We start from the raw sequence: 17,326 nt of genomic DNA, 5'->3' as shown, positions 1-17,326 counted from the left end.
CCATTTATGGATATGCTCGATACGAATCTAGATTAATTGGATCAGCAGGTTTTAAAACACGGATCTTGAAAACCAAAAAAGATTTAAAACAGTATTACAATCATAAATTAAGTTTAGACTGATCTAATTTAGTTTATTTCAAGAAAACAATTAGTAGGAAAAAGAAGACATTAGCAGCTTTAATCTTTTTTATTTTTTCCTTCTTCAAACTGCTTTAGAACCATACAAAAAATAAAGAAATAAAAGAAAGGATTAGTGTCTAATAGTACCTTATTACAGTAGCAGCAGCACTAGCAGATTCCACCACCATAAAAGCTCTCTTCTGCAAGTAAACCACACGCTTTCTAGCTCCTCTCTACTCAATTTCCATTGCATTATCGCATATTTATATTGTGATGAGAGTTCTAAAATTAGTATTGGCAATTACCAAAAAAACCTCTTAGCAAGATAGGCATGTGAATCACATCAAACCAACAATTTATTATTCTACAATTGATATGTAAAAATTGAAGAATCTCAGTGAATCTGTTTATTTTTTTAACCTTTTTGGTTTCATATCTTTTATGTATAATTTTACCATAATTATTTCTTTAATGATTTTAATTTTATTGATTCAACAGATAAAAATAATTTAAATTTAATTGATGATACTAATTTTCTATTTAAATCTGATTGGATAAGATAATAAATTATATTATACACTAAATAATGTATATATTAAATATGGTAATAATATAGTATCTTCAAAAACTTTTTATTGACAAATAAAGATAATCAATTTTGATTTCTCACATTAATTTCCTATTTAATCTAAATTATATTTAATAAACTAAGAAATTATATTATATACTAATTATTGTATCTATTAATATGGTAAAACTATAATATCTTTAAGGATTTTAATTTTATTGGTTGAAAAAATAAAGATAATTTGATTTTGATAGGTTTTATTATACTGTATGAGGTACATATTAAATATGGTGAGAATGTAATTTGTTTTATTATTACTTTTATTAAATCTTTAATTTGATTGATTAATTATTTTACTAATTTATTATTATTTATTAAGAAATATATTATAAGATTTATTTTTTGATATAAAATAATAAATTATATTGTATAATAAATAAAGTATATATTAAATATGGTAAGAATATAGTATTTTTTAAAAATTTGACTTTGCCAGTTGAAAAAGAAATGTAATTTAATTTTAATTGATTATATTAAATTCCTATTAACTCTAATTTCTATTAAATAAACAAAAAAAATTATATTATATACTAAATAATGTATAAATTAAATATTATAAAAATATAATATATTTAAGAATTTTAATTTTATTTGTTTAAGAGGCAAAAGTAATTTGATTTTGATTGGTTATATTATACTATATAAGGTACATATTAAATATGATAAGTATATAATATGTTTTATTATTATTTTTATTAAATCTTTAATTTAATTGGTTATATACTAAAAAAAACGGCATTTTGCGACCGACCAATCAGTCGCAAAAAGCTAGAAATCGGTCGCTAATCAAAAGTAGCGACCGATTTGCGATCGATCACAATCTGTCGCAAAATATTTTGCGACAGATGAAGTAATTGGTCGCAAAATATTTTGCGACAGATGAAGTAATCGGTCGCAAAATATTTTGCGATCGGTCGCAATATTAAAAAAGCGGTTGCAAAATTTGGTCGTGTTTTCTTTTGAGTCTCTATCGCAAATTGGTTGCAGAAATAGTCTGTCGCAATTATAAAAACTGGTCGCAAAATTTTGGTCGCAAAACTTAGGTCGCAAATTTTAAAGTTAAAGTTTATATTTTTGGTTGCAGTTCGGTCGTAAATCTGTCGCAAAATACAATAAAAAAAATTAAATATTATTATAAAACCATAATTTTTTGCACCTGTAAAAATTGGCATATATATATATATATCACAAATGCAATTGAAAAACAATATAAAAATGTAATTGCTAATGTACGTAATGTACTGAACAAAATTTCGAAAAACAACTGGAAAGCTAAAAAGGTCCAAAATCAAATCTACGCAGTTGGTCATCTGCACGATCCAATGTCGAATCGCTGGGAGGATTACCTGCTGGATGTGCTGTAGTGTCGGCAGGGTGACCAAGGTATCGTCTGCAGCATCGGGATCAGGAGACGGTAGTGGCTACTGCTGAGATGTTGAAACATTTCGATCTGTAGCAGCGCAGGATCAGAGGAAGAAGTACCAGCACCGGGCTGACCGGACAGCCGCATGACATGCGCTCTAAGCTCTGCAAGCTATCTCTCCTGCTCATCAACACGAGCCCATAATGCAAAAAACTCCTCAGCACTGTGCTCGGGCGGTGGTCCTGAGGTGACCGCAGAAGCGTGAGATGCTGAGCCATGGTAAAACTGTGATGCCTGAGACCCGATGCCATATACCTTCCTCTTCTTCTTGCCCCCTACAGCCTCGAGATAAAGTGCTACCTCATCAATTCGTGAATCAGCTTCAGATTCAGCCTGAGAAGAAACAAGACGCTCCCGAGCTATAGTATAGTTCTCCTGAAAACAACAAATTAATTAATCAAAGCAGTTGCAAGCTTTATTATATTGAACTTTGTACATCTTCGCAACGACTAGAGGTTAAATGTAAATATTCTTCATTGTTACTTACATTGACGCTCACCGCACGTTTGTCGACAAACGTATTAAGATCGTGGTCCTTCGTGTGAGTGTCTGTAAACACCTCAATCGGTGTGGGCTCATGACCAAATTTTTCAGCATGTAATGAATTTTTATGCATGATATATTAATATAGTGTCCTTTCATTAAACATTAGTTTCATATACTGTGACTAGTTGACTCACTAATAATCGAGCTGTCTCTATAGCAGATATTGACTTGCCTGTGTGTCGAGATGGTCCTGCTCCATCACCACCAGCCTCACTGCGCCTGTTTTGTGCAAATATCTCCCGCTTTCTCTTGAATGCAGGATCCTCCCAAGCCTTTTGCCAGCTCTCCCATATCTCTTAAGACACGCACTGCTGCTTCTTACTGCTTTTTCTCATCCTATAGGTGAAGTCAGCATATCGGTCAGCACATAACTTCTCCCAGGCCACTTTCAGCATAGCCGTAATTGCCTCGTCCCATATGAAATGCTTCTGCAAAAATGAAAAATAAAATTTCAATAAAACGAGGTATCTTGATTAATTATAAACATTGAATGATGATATAACTTAAACCAAATCGTACCTAAAACTCTTCCCAATAAAAGTCTCTCACCTCTTGTGGTACGGCATCCCATGTGTATCCTTCTTTATGGAGTTGTAGCATGATTATCCTCATAATTTGCCTAGATGCTCGAGAGGATGGATATATGCTGAGAAAAAAAACACAAGTGAAATATAATTAGATGAAAGCATCAAAATCTGAACAAAACCAAGTATAGAGGAAAAAGTGAAGAAGTACTTACTGTCCCACTACCAAACTGAGGCTGTTACGCGGATCTGATGAAGTTGCAAAAGAAGTGACAAATGCTATAAATGCAGATAAATAATTAATATATAATTGAAATGACAGTAATGACATTTATGATTACCTTGTACAGTAGGTGACTGTGCAGCTGGTGAAGACTGTATTGGTCCAGAAACTGGGGTAGAAGAGGAAGGAACAGAAGGAAGCGATGGCGGCAGTACTGGTCGCTGAGCAGAGGATGAAGCCCCAGACATACCTGAAGAAGAAGGAGGGATAGTCCCTCCTCATCCACGGGTACTGCGTCCTAGGCCACGACCTCCACGCGAACCACTGCCGAACGCATCTGAATCAAACGCTCTGCCTCTAGCCATCTGTACTGCAGATATCAGAATCTAGATATGTATGTATACAATTATATGAGTTGTAGAACATGTGGTAAATATGAGTAAAGAAAGTGAATAACATTGAAATTCTTCATTAATAATATTAGATATACATCTATCAATTTGTAACAGTAAAACTGTTCTAAGTATTAAGTGTCTTCATTATCATCTGCTTCCTCCTCCTCTTCGTCTTCTTCCTCTTCTTCATATTCGTCTTCTGAGGTACCCATAATGATTTGATCTTCTTCCTCTTCATCATCCGATACTCCTACTTCAACATAAGATCGACTTTCATCATCCAATCTATCCATTAAATCTTTAACAACTTGCATCGGTTGCGTATCAACCCTAACTTCTTGAAATGGCTCCGATACTACGTGTGAAGCAGTTGTTTGGTTTCAAGTGCATGAACAACTTATCTAGCCTTGATTTTACACACTGCCATCCAATCACAACGATCTCGTTTAAACAATGGATATGGGACATAGTACACCTGTGCAGCTTGCATTGCCAACACAAAAGGTTCATACTTTGTATATCTTCTTCTTTGATTAATATCTACCAGATTATACTTAGGATGAACCTTCATGCCAACGTTTGGCGTAGGATCAAACCATTCACATTTGAATAAGATTGTGCACTTCATTGGTAGGCCTGGATATTCTAACTCTAAAACCTCAACCAATTTCCCGTAAAAATCGTTTGACACGTCACTGTAGTTTGATCCCTTTATGCAAACACCGCTGTTCATTGTCTTTCTGCTTCTCTCATAACCCTCAGTGTGAAACTTGTAACTATTTACAAAGTAGCCAGGGTAGGCATTAGCAACCGGTAGAGGTCCCTTTGCTAGATCCGTAATGAATCTGTTACCAATATCGCTTTCCGAGCTTCGAGCCTATGGGAAATAGTAATGACACGAGTGAGATGTAATAATGTACATTCCATGTTGTGTACATTGAAAGTAACTTACATAATATTTGACCCATTTTACAAATTCGGAGTCCAGTTTCGCATCAACTGCAGTATCAGTCAAATTGGGATTTTGAAGCCGCAAAAGCTTGATATATTCCCTGTTTATGAACGAAGAAAATTAGCATAAATATGATTTAACTATGCCCCAGACTGGGTTAGACTGACTCACTAATATGTATACTTACTGTACAAATGGTGTAATCTCTTTGCAATTTAACAAAATATACGTTTGAGCCGCTTGTATCTATGCATCAGTCAATCGTCTTTTTTTTTATTTACTAATCGTACGCCCAGGATAGATGAAAATTGTTAGATTTCCTTCAAACTCAGATTCTATTCGATCTCCTCCGTCATCGTTACGTGGCAATCTCCGATGCTTGGTGAAAACATGTGGTTCGAAGTAGTGTGAACAGAAGGTGAAAGCTTCTTCCACCAAATATGCATTGCAAATTGACCCCTCGACCTTTGCCTTATTGCGCACATTCTTTTTAATTTTCTGTAGGTGTCTATAATTGTACAAAGCCAATATGTAAATATGAGTTGAAATAAATTATGTAATGATTGCAATGGGATGTTAGTGATTCACCTCTCAAATGGATACATCCATCTATATTGTACTGGTCCTGCTACACGACATTCATAGGGTAAATGAATCGGTAGATGCTCCATAGAATCAAAGAACCCGAGTGGAAAAATTCGTTTCAATTTGCATATAACTACTGGTATTTCTCTCACTAACTTGTTCATATCATCGCATCGGATAACAGTCATCGTCAATTCCTTGAAAAAGAGACTCAATTCTATCATTGCTTCCCAAATTTTCCCTGGCAATAATTCCCGAAATGCCATAGGGATCAATCTCTGCATGAAAACATGACAGTCATGGCTTTTCATGCCAAACAATTTGTACTTCCTCATGTCCATACATCTACCCATATTTGAACAGTATCCATCTGGAAACCTTAATGATCGAACCCATTCGTATAGTAATTGCCTTTGGGGTTTATCTAAACAATAACATATCTTTGGATACTTACCAGTAAGTATAGATTGCTCGAGTTCTGGTCGACGACAAATTTCCTTCATGTCTCCTCTCGCTTTTGCATTATCCTTGGTTTTCCCTTCAATGTTCATGACAGTGTTGAACAGATTTTCAAACACATTTTTTTCTATATGCATCACATCAAGGTTATGACGGATAAGAAGTGAACTCTAATATGGCAAATACCAGAAGATGTTTCGCTTTTTCCACCCGCTATTCCTGCCAATTCTTCCATTTACCTCATCTGCACTTAAATCTATAACTTTCATAAGCCCCAGATCTTCAATTTCTTGTAATATTTCATCTCCAGACTTCACAGGCAGAGGCAGTTCAGCAATGGTCGTGTTCTTTCTAAAACATTGTCGATTTCTCCTCCAAGGGTGAGATTCTGGTAAGAATTTGAGATGACAATCAAACCGACATTGTCTACCTCCGTTTTTTAGTGTAAATGCATTCGTGTTTTCCATGCAATGAGGACAAGCCAATTTGCCTGCCGTACTCCACCCAGATAACATTCTGAATGCTGAAAAATCACTGATGGTCCAAAGCAAAGCGGCTCGCATTATGAAATTCTGATTGGTCGAAATACCGAACGTTTCAACCCTATATTCCTATAAATAATTAAGTTCGACAATCAAAGGCTGCAGAAACACATCAAATTTGTGTTTTGGATTAATAGGGCTAGGTACAATAACACACAAAACATGTATTCATCTTTCATACAAATTGATGGTGGTAGATTATATGGCGTGACAATGACAGGCCATGATGAATATTGTTGTCTTGATTGCCCAAACGGTAGAAACCCATCAGTACAAAGCCCCAATCTCACGTTTCTCATATCAGCAGCAAACACAGGATGAATGTTATCAAAATGTTTCCACGCTTCAAAGTCTGACGGATGAGTCATTATACCATCCTCATATTATGCAAAGCATGCCATGTCATGTGTTCACCTGTCGCCTTAGATGCATATAACCTTTGAAGGCGAGGAACAAGAGGGAAATAATACATCTTCTTGAAAGCCTTCTCTCTTTTTACTCTACCAATCCCTTGACCCCACCATTGATATCTTGAAAGATTACAAAACTTGCATTCTCTGAATTCAGAGTCAAGGCCCCAGTATATCATACAATTATTACGACAACAATCAATCTTTTCCAAGGGTAGTCCTAATCCCCAAACTAATTTTTTTGTCCGATAAAAATTATCAACCATTGAATGGCCTTCAGGCAATATTTCTTTTGCTAACTGCACAAAATCATCGTAACACATTCACTTTCATGTGCAATAATCGTGCCACAACAGATAGAACTGAATGATTCTTGCATCCAGGCCACAGTTCACTGTTAGCTGCACTTAGCATGTTAAACAATTGTTGTGCTGCATAGTTTGGCGATTCCTCTACATTATCCCAATGACATTCTACTCTACTCGCATCGATTAGCATATCATTGCATTGATTACCATACTGAAATTGATAAGGCTGACCTTTTGAACTTACCGGAATAAAGTGGCCTGACCCATTGGAAACTCGAGGTTCACCATGATGTATCCATTCGTAATAATTTTCCACGAACCCATTTTTGTATAAATGAAGTTTAATTGTATCAATATCTAAGAAGGCTCTATTTCGACACTTCTTGTGATTACATGGACATCTCAACTTATTACCATCCATACAACTGGGATTACCAGCTGCAAACTGTATAAATGCCTCCAATCCTTGCAAGAACTCTTGTCTTAATATCCCGTTGACCTCGTACCTCCAGTACATCCAATCTTGATTAGTCTGCATTTTTTTTACCTAATTAACACTATGTTTATAAAGGGCGAATTATATGTAATTGCATTAGTCTAAACCATCCTTAAAACATGCCAAATGTAATGTTCAATTTACACTTCTAACTTACTAAGATTATTTCTATAATAAGGGTAACTATATATAAATGTAAACTCACTAAGTTTATTTATTCAATACTAAGGTTATATATATGAAACAACCCGAATTTCTAATTTCAAAACATTTCCAATTGAATTTAATGTACCGACAGCCTGGAAAATTCATAGTAATATTTTAGTACGAGCACTGTGAGAAACCGAATCAAAAACCGATTGAAAAAGCCGTAAACCAATTGAAAATCGAAGATTTGGGCCGAACCGAACCGAACCGAACCGGTTCGACCCAAACCATCTAGAATTTTCTTTTCTTTCTATTTCTAGCGCAGCTCACTCCCCTTCCCCATTTTCTTCCTGCGCTTCCCGATCTCCGGCGACACCATCTCCGCCACCTTCTCCTCCTTTTCTTTCTTCTTCTTCTTCTTCTTCTTCTTTTCCTTTTCTTTCTTTCTTTCTTTCTTTCCCCTTTCTTCTTCCCTGCACCTGCATTCGCACCACTGTCCAGCAGCTCCAGCAGCTCCAGTCAAGCGCCACTGCCGTTCTCACTGCCGCTCGTCACCGGAGCAGCTCTATTGCTCGTTCCGCCTTGTCCTAGCTCACGCAGCGCCATAGATCGCGCAGTCAGGCCCTCTGTCAGGTCTGGCGCGCCCACAGCAGCAGCTCCAGCTGCAAGTCTCGCTGCCAGCTGCCTCTCTCCGCCTCTCTCAGCCACTGCCAGTCAAGTTCGATCACCGGCAGTCACTGCTTCTTTACCCGACTCGCGTAAGAAATTTCGATCTAGCATAATTAATTAACGTTAATAGTGTTAATGTTATTTAGTTAATTTAGTTAGTTGTGTTAGTTAATGTTGTTAGTAGTTAATTAATTAACATTAATTGTGTTAATGTTAATGTTATTTAGATATGAAATAATAGTTAATTAAATTAATTAGGTTAATATTAGTTGATTAAACTAAATTAAATTAACTAATATTAGGTAATGAAATCAATTTTATTATTTGTAATTAATTAATCTAGCTAAGTTAATGGTAGAAATGTTAGTTAATTAAATTAACCCTATTATTTGTGGTTAATTAATGTAGTTAATTTAATTTGGTAGATGTGAGTAGTTAATAGCTTTATAATTTTATTGTTAATTTAATTAAGATATAATGTTATTGTAATGTATAAATTGGATTGTGTGGTGATGTTGAGATTAAGGAGGATGGGAAAATGTTGTTTGATTAATTGTCCGACGGATGGGCCGTATGGATTGAATATTTGTGAAACTGTTGATATTTTAACAGGTAGATAGTCCAATTTTTAGGGGAGATGTTGCCGAAATTTCGGTAGAAAAATAAAAACAAAATTGGGTATAAAAATAAAATAAATTTTGGTAGAAGGAAATAAATAAAATAGAGTCAAATAATAATAATAATAATAATAATAAATAAATAAATAAAATAAAATGATAATAATAAGAGTTATGTTAGAAAAGGAATTAATATAGAGAATAAATTAAGTATAGAAAGTAAGAATATAAAATAAAAATCATTAGAGGTAAATAAATATTTTATCTGATATAATTATTTTCTGGTGTCATTCTCTGAATTTCTTAGATCGCCCGGGTCCATCTAGTGCTCCTCCAGGACAGGATCAAAGCTAGAACTCCACTTTCCATCACTGTGAGTAATGATAAATAATGCATACCAACATGCATTTGCATAGCATTTTTTTTTACAAACCTTATATATAGATATAAAAATATATACATATATTTTTATAGTAAAACTCATATTTATTTTATATTGCATAATTGTATCTTTGGATGTATTTGGTGTAGTACGTTGAACAATTGTTTGAATAATTGTGCTGTGCATATATTGTGATTTGTTTGTGTGGAATTGGGATGAAGTGGGTCACCATGGGATTGTGAGACCGTACCGTTATATGGATCCTATATGATACCGTTAGCCGGGTAAATGGGAGATCGGCGCCCCCGTGTGCACCTACCGTTACAGTTACCGTTAACCATGGGTTAGCTTCTCGTCGTTGCGCACCGGACAATCTAGATTTGATCGCAGCCCGTAGGGTGGCCTCCTGTTGTGAGCGCTTGATAATCTAGATTGGATGGAGACCACCGAGTTGCCTCCTGTTGGTATAGAAAAGAAAAGAGAGGATGTAAAAACAATGAGAGGGCTGGTCAAGTGAGGATTAGACCGGTCGGCCAGTATGGGGAATCGGCTCCCTGGTGCACATGTGAGAGGATGAGCCATGCGGGAGGACGGCTCATCAGGGGTTCGATGACTCCACTGACTAATTTCCACGTGATGTGATTTCTTGAAGGTGATATGGTTTGTGGGTGCTGATGTTATGCCATATGATTGATTTTTGTGTGATCATTTAGTATGATAGGGCGCATTTCGTGTGACTGTATGTGGTGTGTATTATTTATTATTATTCACTGAGTTGCAAGACTCACCCCCCCTTCTCTCCAAACTTCTCAGGTAATAGGAAGTTGCCGATCCAACGGAAGCTCTGCAATCTTCTCCGCAGAGTTATAAATGTAAACTTTATATTTCTGTTATTTAAATTTGGATGTATTAATTATCCTATTATCAGATTACTATTGATCTCCGCAGTTATATGATTGTGTATTTTGATTAGGCTTGCCGTATGTGTTCTACTGAAATGACATGTTATATATTAGGCGTAGGCGTATTAGTACACACATACTCTGAATATGACGTATCATAATTAGGCCCAAATTAAACTTCAATTGAGACATTTAAATTTTGGGCCGGATTGTATAATAATTATATTTAAACCCTAGTGGTATGGGTTTACTGTTATTATTACTGGTGTGGCATGTATAGGTAGAGTAGTTTAGGCTTACTACGGGCCTCGGGGGCCTTAAGCTTACCTGGGCCCTAGTGCCGGTCCGGCCCACGGAGACGGGTCGTGACAATATAGTTATATATATATATATATATATAAACCTACTATAATAAAGGTAAGTGTACGATTCCACATATTGAATTTTTTGGAAAAAAATTCGGCAGCACTTCGGCACAACACAATCAAATCTCAAATAAAAACACACTTCAATAAACACTTCTATATTATACCAACATTCTCCAAAGGCAAAATAGCCACTACTAGGCCTCCAACCCAAACGCATCATTCATTTAAAAAAAAATATTTAAGAATAATAACAACAATAATAACAAATAAAATGCATTATTTCATAATTACAAAAAAAGAGTAATTTTAGTTATACAACTATGTTTATTTGTCATTTATTTTAGTTACACAATTATATTTATTTACTTACACATATTTTAATTGATCTAGTTCTTTTTTTAACATTAATTAATAACATGTAATTTTTTATTTTTCAATCAATTCAACACCAACTAAAATTTTAAAATTACATTACATAAAATTACATTGATTAAATTACATATATAATTTTGCCTAATTCCAATTTTATCATTCTTTTCAATAACACATGTATAAAATTCAACACCAACTAAAGCACAACTACAAATCTGTCGACAATTAAATAACAACTCATTTTTTGTCATGCAACAAAAAAAATGAATTCAATTTAATAAATGAATTCCACGCAATTTTATGGACTTCATTTCAAATTTTATGATTTTATGTTAGATAGAAATGGAAAAATAATTCAATTTTTCTTAAAAATGAAATTTGTGAACTTCAGTATAACTGTACTTATTAATTCTATCACTTGCAAAGGAATTTCGGTGGTTCAAATTAATTTATACTAAACAATATTACAATAAAAAAGATGATTATAATATATAGAATGATTATAATAAAAAGATGAATGGGAACCCATAAATAGCACTTCACAAAAAAAAAAAAAAAAAAAATCAAACGTACCTGAACTGACTGACGACTGCGAACGACGAGGAGAAGTGATCCACTGGCGACCGGGGTTGCAATGGAGCGGAGATGGAGGCGTCAGGTGGCTTGGAGCGGCGCGGCAAGAGGCTGGGACGGCGCTGCGAACGGAGGAGGAGAAGAGAGGAGGAGAAGAAAGAAAGAAGAAGAAAGAGGAAGGAGGGCATCGCTGGTGTTTAAAGCCCTAAAATTTGCGATCGACCAAATTTCATTAAAATCGGTCGCAATTTTTAACTCTGTGACGTCGTTTTACTTCGCACCAAAATTGTCACCGATTTGCAACCATCCTTGTCGGTCGCAAATTATCCGTCGCAAATCATTCGCAAATCGTTTGCAGAATTTGGTCCTTAAGTTGAAGCGCGCAATTTTGCAACGGTATAATATATGGTCGTAAATCGGTCGCAAAATCGGTCTCACATCCGTCGTACACTAGTCGCAAAATGGAAAACAAACTCCCGGAAATTTCTAGCGCTACAATTAGCGACTGTTTGTTCATAGGTCGCAAATCGGTCGCAAAATTGCGATCGATTTGAGTCGGTCGCAAAATGGCGATTTTTTTGTAGTGATAGTTATTTTACAAGGAATAAATGTAATGTAATATTATTTATAAAAAAATATTATAAGATCTAGTAATTGATATAAAATAATAATTTTTTCTCAAAAAAGCAATCCTCAAATTAAGTATACGCTCACGGACTTTAATAAAATAAAAAAAGAGAAAAATATCAAAATTATATCTAAAATAATGATTAATATATTAATTATTATAATAGCTACCTATTTATAATATATAATATCTACGATATAAATTCAAAATAATAAATCAAATCAAGCTAATCATCACTTTTGATAAAATTTATTGTTTATTATTTTGTTATTTCATAAAATATTTTTTTATATTTGTGAATTCTCTTGGATTTTTATTAATATAAGTTTTTCATAATATTATAATTTATAACAAAAAATTAATTAAAAAATATTTATATAAATTAGTAGAAACTGGTATATTCAAATTAAATTACATGTACTTCAACGAAGTAAAAATAAACAAGTACAAATAACTTGGAACGCATATTCAAGAAAACTGGTATATATAAAAGTACGGATGAGGAAGAGAAACATTAGCTTCACCAAAAACACCCTATTAAGTTTATAAATTGATAAAAATAGTAAAAATATTAATTTTATTGGTTAAATAATAATAACAATTTTGATTCATTATATTAATTTTCTATATAAATTTAAATTTTATTGATAAAATAAGAAATTACATTATATATTGAAACGACTCATAATTTTATTTTTCAAAACTTGCAAATTTTTATTTAAAATAAAAATCTAAAATTTTCATTACATGGCTATAAATATTGAATAGTTAAACTCCAAGTCCAAATTCAAAGAGTTAGACCCAAGCCCGAAAACATAATGTCGAAACTCTTGAAAAACGAATTTTCTAAATTATTCATTTAAATATTAAAATAACGTTTCAAACATGAATAAGAGTAATTAAAAGAGAGATTTAGGAAGAAAAGAATTTAAAAAAAAAAAAAAGGAAACTAGAATAAAAGAGAAAGAAGGAAACTCTCACTCACACTCCTCTCTCCCCGACCTTCATCGCACGACACCCCTGTCCACCATCGCCGAGCCGATTCCTACCACCAAACTGATTGGTCTTATTTCGTGAGATCACCATGATCAGTGCCTCTTGAGTCGACTGTCGAAGTAGTTCCGGCCAATTGGCTCACCAACTCCACAAATCGATATTAGAAAGGAGCCCCTCATTGAATTATGAGTTGGATGGTGGGATTTTTACTGAATTCTAAGCATACATGATTTTCAAACCGCCGTGTCGGCGGCAGTCCGGTGACAGGCCAATGAGGTTTCGGCAAGACCCTAGTAGGTAGAATATCCGTTTCCTCGCACTGAACTCGAATCCGCAAGCGGCGATTAGCATACTTTAAGATTCAACTCAATAATTTTAGTGTAAATACAAAATTAGAAATTGTCGTTATTTGATTAAATTGGTTTTGATTACGTAGTAAGTAAATCGTGAGAGATCATCGGTGTGACTAATTTCAGTTACTTAGTGAAATTAGCAAATAATAAAAAAAGAAATTATCAATTAAAGATAACAAGGATTTGTTAACTGTGTGAATTTGAAATTTAAGATGGTTCAAGTTTATTAATGAATTAATCAAAGACAGCAAGAAATATCGATATTGTGAGTGTGAAATGTTGATAATGGCGAATGTGAAGTTTTTATGAATTGCTCAATGGATGTGCTATAGATTATTTTTGTGATGTGTAAAATACGGACAGTTTGATTATAAAGAAAATGTTGCCAACTTTACAAAGGAAATACTGCCGACTTTACGGCAAAAACACTTATAACAAAAAAACTAAAACTAAATTAAATTAGCTATATAATTAATGGATACTAATGACTAAAACTATTATTATTATTATTATTACTATATTATTATTATTGTAAAACATTACTTACTAACGGACTATAAGCTTTATTGAAGTTTATATATTAGAGTAAATAAGTAAATAAAGGAATAGCAATTATACAATTTGATAAGTTAAGATAAATGACTATATTGGCTAAAATTGATAAATGAATGAGAATTAAATTCCTCGAATTAGAATTCTTACATAGAATTTTTTTTTTTTCTAAATTCTTATAAGGTTCTAGAATGACAGAACAAAAGCCGGAAGGAAGCTAGAATAAAGGTAGTCCTATTAAGAACGATAAAATACTATGACCAGAGTTAAATAATTCGCATCACTCATGCATTTTACATTCATGCATATATGAATAATATGATATTTACACGAAGCATGCATACATATAAAAATACCATATAGGCGTGTATGTCATGAGTCGCATCAAATACACATATTTATATATTGAAATATATGGAGATGTTGGATATTGCACACTACGTGTATAATGTGAAATTTTATAATTGGATATGACTTATTTGTGATGTTCTGTGGAATTATAATAATGTGGGTCACCCTGAGGTGAGAGCACAGACATGGTGAGAACGCTGTCAGTGGGTGGAGTGGCCCCTCCCTATGCACTCTATGATGGAGTTTCATTACGAATTTCTTCATTCATTGCACCGAATATGCTAAATAATCTTCGACTGAATGATGGAGTACTACATGTTGGTGATGTTGAGCTGTGATATATATGTTGGAGCCCTCTGATTGTATTAAAAAAATATTATGGAAATAAGAGCAAAATTTATTGTTCAATTAGATTAAGAAATTATAAGATAAGACAGAAAAATAGCGAATAATTACCACAACTCCAACTTTCGTACCTCGAAATGATATCCAATGTCTAGTTCGTATTACATATCAAATGTATTGCACCAAAATCACCAGATTACATGTGTGTTTTAGTGAATAAATATTTTGAGTGAATAAATATTTTTTTACTGGATTAATTATAATTTTAGTGTCTTATGGAAAATGTTCTATTTTGATGCCTCAATGGAAAACTTTTGCAATCGGGTGTTTGAACCCATTAAAAATTTTTAATCAAATGCCTGTGACTTACATGGCATGTCGAAAATACAACTAATCCGGTAGCTAATATGTCGCGTTTGAATTTTTATTGACTTTAAAAATATGTTGAGTTATCAACCTATAACTAGTCATTTTGAGTGAAACCCAAAAAAATAAAAATTATTAAAATAACATTTCCTTCTATTGTTGAAATTTACAAAAACCACCCAATTGAAGTTAGGGATCTGAAAATTATTGAAAGGAAGAGACAAAGACAACAAATTGAAACATCAACTATTCTATCTTTGTCTCTTGAAATTTACAATATTGTTATGGTTGGTTGTAGGCTGCTCTATAGCAACATCAACTATTCTATCTTTTTAGGATTATCAGACACTTGAACCTGATCATCAGTTACAATATTATTGTTTCTCTTTGTCCTCTCACCTGAACACGATCTAGCTCTTGTAAAGAGAGTCGGGACTAAAAGGTTTCCTCACATGAATAGTAGTAGGATTCAACCGCTTCTCTTTCTAACGGGTCCACTTCGTGGTTTGTAGCCACCGCCGGCGACTTGTATTGTTACCATTGTTTCTTCTTTTCTTTCTCTGTAATTTGGCCTGCGTAGCAAGCTTAAATCTTGTTTCTTTTTTTTTTTTTTTTTTTTTTTTTTTTTTTTTTTTTATACAATACAAGTAAATAAAAAAGTTATTAGCTTTATAGAGTTCTAAAGCACTAATAAAACCTTTTTTAAATCGAATGGAAATGTGGTTTTGACCATTTTTTTTTTTAAATGGAACCGGACATCAAACTAACTTGATAATTGAATTCCAATTAGACTAGGTCAATTCGGTTCAAGGGATCTTTACTTTTTATTTTTTTATAATAATTCATACAAAATTAACAAAATATAGTTATAAATAATTTTGTAGTGAAAAATTAATGACATAATTATAAGTGTATAATTATTTTCTGTAACATTCATAATCAAATATCGATTTATAACTATTAATTTTATGTTATTCATTATTCAAATCAAATATTATATATTCAATATAATAATAAACATATCAAAATATAAGTTATAACAAATTTAAATGTTATAATTATAATAATTTTTAAACATTCATCATTCGCACAATGTTTTACAATATATTTTGATCTTTTTAGAATTAAATTATATTTTTTTTATTATTTTATTAAATAAAGAAATAATTAATTAACTATTGGTTATCTGATAATTATTCCTTTAAAATTGGGTACACCATATTAAAGTTGATTTTTCGGGAAAAATTTAGACTATTTATTTATAATTTTTAGATCTCTTATTTATGAGTCTTTTTAAGGAAATTGAAGTCAATGATTTGAGACAGAATTGTCATCCGAACTACCAGTAGTAAGAAGAGCAATTCCAGCAGCATTAGAGGCTGTGGCTATTTGCTTAGCTTTGCGGGTTTCCTAAAGGATAAGCCTTGAACGTGCCTCATAAAACGGAGGCAATAGATCACTTTGTTGAATGAAAGTAGCAACACCATCGTAATTCTCATTCAATCCTACAATTAACTGGAGAACTAACCTTTGATTTGAGACCGGTGCACCAACATTTGAAAGTTGATCAGCAAGCATCTTAAGTTCCTAACAATAAGCAGAAACGTTTGAAAAATCATCAAGATAAACATGAGTGAATTGATTTTCTAGATAAACAACACGAAAGTTTTTGTTATCCAGAAAAATATTTTTTCAAACGTTCTCATGCTCGGTGTGTAGTTGTATCCGGCTCTAGGATGGTATTAAGAAGATCATTAGAAATCGTGCCATAAATCCATTAAAGAACTATGGCGTCTAATCGTGACCATAACTCAGGATCGACTTCAGCTGCTTGTTCCTAGCCTTTTTCAGACGACTTTGGAGGAATGATATAGTTAATCACCTTGTACGCACGACAATGGATTTTAAAAAGTTCAGCCCATGAATACTGTCCTTTTTCCATTTCAAGAGTAATGGGGATGAAATTTTTGACATTGTTGACAGCAAGGGCTGAGTGAAAATCGGTTTTGCCGGCCATCTAGGAGAAAAGAAGAGAAGAGAAAGAAGAAAAATAGGGTTGGAAAATATAAATATATATATATATATATATATA

At 33.3% G+C, this 17,326-nt stretch overlaps 1 pseudogene; it reads right to left on the bottom strand.

Moving 5' to 3' along the window:
• Positions 1-4,996: 4,996 nt before the first annotated feature.
• On the bottom strand, positions 4,997-17,251 carry LOC149496341 (uncharacterized; annotated as a pseudogene).
• Positions 17,252-17,326: the final 75 nt, after the last annotated feature.

The sequence above is a fragment of the Jatropha curcas genome, chromosome 5 (genome assembly GCF_041381405.1).
Source record: "Jatropha curcas cultivar XTBG-Jc1 chromosome 5, XTBG_Jcur_1.0, whole genome shotgun sequence".
Lineage (NCBI taxonomy): Eukaryota > Viridiplantae > Streptophyta > Magnoliopsida > Malpighiales > Euphorbiaceae > Jatropha > Jatropha curcas.
The sequence above is the reverse complement of the archived record's forward strand: the minus strand, read 5'-3'. Positions and strand labels throughout refer to the sequence as shown.